The 2,561-nt window shown below is 48.7% G+C and overlaps 1 pseudogene; it reads right to left on the bottom strand.

The window, feature by feature from the left end:
- Positions 1 to 1,371: 1,371 nt before the first annotated feature.
- LOC130268193 (U2 spliceosomal RNA) lies at positions 1,372 to 1,474 on the bottom strand (annotated as a pseudogene).
- Positions 1,475 to 2,561: the final 1,087 nt, after the last annotated feature.

Genomic DNA, 2,561 nt, shown 5'->3' on the forward strand with positions numbered 1-2,561 from the left:
TTTCTTGCTTTTCTGGCACCATAGGGGCTTCCTAAATGTGACATGCCCCCCAAAAACCATTTCAGAAAAACTCACTCTCCAAAATCCCATTGTCACTCCTTCCCTTTTGAGCCCTCCACTGCGCCCGCCGACCACTTGACATACACATGAGGTAGCGGGAAACTCACCGTAACCTGCCAGTGTGAATGTACCCTAAAAACACTACACTACACTAACACATAATAAAAGGTAAAACACTACATATACAGCCCTCACACTGTCCCCCCCCCCCCATAAAAATGAAAAACGTATTGTAGGGCAGTGTTTCCAAAACGGTGCCTCCAGCTGTTGCAAAACAACAACTCCACGCATTTCCGGACAGCCACTTTCAACAAGAAATGATGCAAGTATCGAAGAAATTTTACCACTAACATAAAGTAGAATATGTCACGAAAAAACCATCTCGGAATCAGAATGAAAAGTAAAAGCATCCCAGAGTTATTAATGCTTAAAGTGACAGTAGTCAGATTTGCAAAAGAGGCCTGTGTCCTTAAGGTGAAAATGAGCTGCATCCTTAAGGGATTAAACATTGTGTTATTTATTATTTATTTATTTTTATTTTTTTAAAGCCGAGGAACGTGCTCTCGATTCACCCAAAGTGCAAGAAAAAGTGCAAACGTGTTACACTAAAAAAACGTGCACAAAGGATGCGGTCTATCGCAAGCCCTTCTCCGATAGGAGAGAGGCCCCCCAACAAACCTTACCCTTCGCCCTCGGACCAAAAGGTACCTGCGAGGTTCCAGGTTCGATGTCCCTTTTCGCCGAAGCTACTAGGGGACCACAAATGCTCCCGGCATCCCCCTTGGCGTTAGCCAAGGTATCTGCCCGCAGAGCCGATAACGGTAGGTACCCTGCCAAAGCAGGAGTACCCGGGGTGTTTGCAGGGAGGTGCAGAACCTAATGGCCACACACACCTCCCATAGACCGCCAGGAGGGACACCCAGAAGGGCTACCGCATCCTGACAAATCCTGTGAACACACAACATGCAAAAAGTGACACAGTGAGACAAAAAGAAATAAATAAGTGAATGTGTGCAGATATACTGCCCGGATCTATAAAAATGTCTCTGATCCTAGCCAGAAGGCCGGGAATCAAGAGGTGAGTGCCACAAGGTGAAGAGATTATGGTGCCCGTGCTTCAACTCAGTGAGCCCATCCTCCCAGTGAGTTTCGGCACCTCAGGGTCACCACTCCCCGAGGCACAAAAGTACCTCGGCTCTAGACCCTCTCAGCCTCATGGCGAGACCCGGAGGGAACAGGTCACATCGGGGCAGCCGTCGAGCTGATTCCTCAGAACCAGCCCCGGAAAGCCCTGGTACACCTGCATCCTCCATGCAGCCCCCATCCCCACCAGCCCCATACCGGCGTCACCAGCATGAAAAACTGATAAGAACAGATACTACACTTGATCTTAGCCAAAAGGCCGAGAAGCGATTTATTTATTGTTTATATTTATATAATTTTCCTCCCCAAAAGGTTAATATAGGAAGACCGGGCAACGCCAGGTACATATACATACATATATTATTTATCTCAGGGAGAGATTACCACTCCTGGTATAACAGAGCTTCATAAGGCCATTTTGCACTCCGCGGGCATTCTGGGTAGGGGAATATGCAAAGCAGCTCATTACACCACCTTATTCAGATAGTGTTCCCTTGTATCAGCTTAGCTCCTGTTAAGGAATATGAAAAGCTAATCGGGATTTATGCCAAGCCAGGCTACTTCCCAAAAGGAAAGTTTCTACCCATCCGCAGACAGCTGTTCCATGGTTTATGCCACTCGTCAGTACAGAGCAGGGTGATAAATACTCATCCCCTTTAGCTGCTCTCAGGCCTCTTACCCCAGCCAAGCCAGATCACCCTGCTCTGTACTGACGAGTGGCAAAGATCACGAAACAGCTGTCTGGTAGAGATTTTGCGTAGTATGATTGCAGTACTTTTCGTTCTTATTAGAACTGCAATTCTCGAGAGCATACCACCTGAAGATCATCTCCTGCCTGCCTCGGAACATCTGAAGAAGATCTTGAAGACTGCAGCTCCAGAAGAAACTGACGAAGAACTTGGAAGAAGGGAATCGGCGGTGAATTCCGGAACTGCGGCGAAGACGAAGGCTGCGCAGAATCTTTTCGAAGAAACTCGCTGCCTCTGGAGAAGGATTTGCATAGCTCCTCCCACCCAGGAAAGAAGACTTTGCAAAGCCTCTCCACAAGCAAGGAAGCAGAAAAGAGCCTGCTGGAAGAAGCCATGGCCTCAACCAGCAAGTCCACCCAGGAGGCTGCAGGGCAAGGCCTGGAGGTCCAGCCCCAACCTCCACCACAGCAAGGCAGAAGGGCGGCAGAATCCCCAACCTTGAAGCTCCAGCCCTGGATGAGTCAGACTGTTGCCTTAAAGCTGAAGCCTGTGGATGGAAGGGTGCCGGACATGTCCCATGACGTGTTCTGCAAGAAGATGCTGGCGGATCAAGGCTTCTCCATGGCTGATACCCTTGGAATAGCAACGTTCATGTCCGGAATCTTCTAT

Source organism: Hyla sarda, chromosome 4 (genome assembly GCF_029499605.1).
Source record: "Hyla sarda isolate aHylSar1 chromosome 4, aHylSar1.hap1, whole genome shotgun sequence".
Taxonomy (NCBI): Eukaryota; Metazoa; Chordata; class Amphibia; order Anura; family Hylidae; genus Hyla; species Hyla sarda.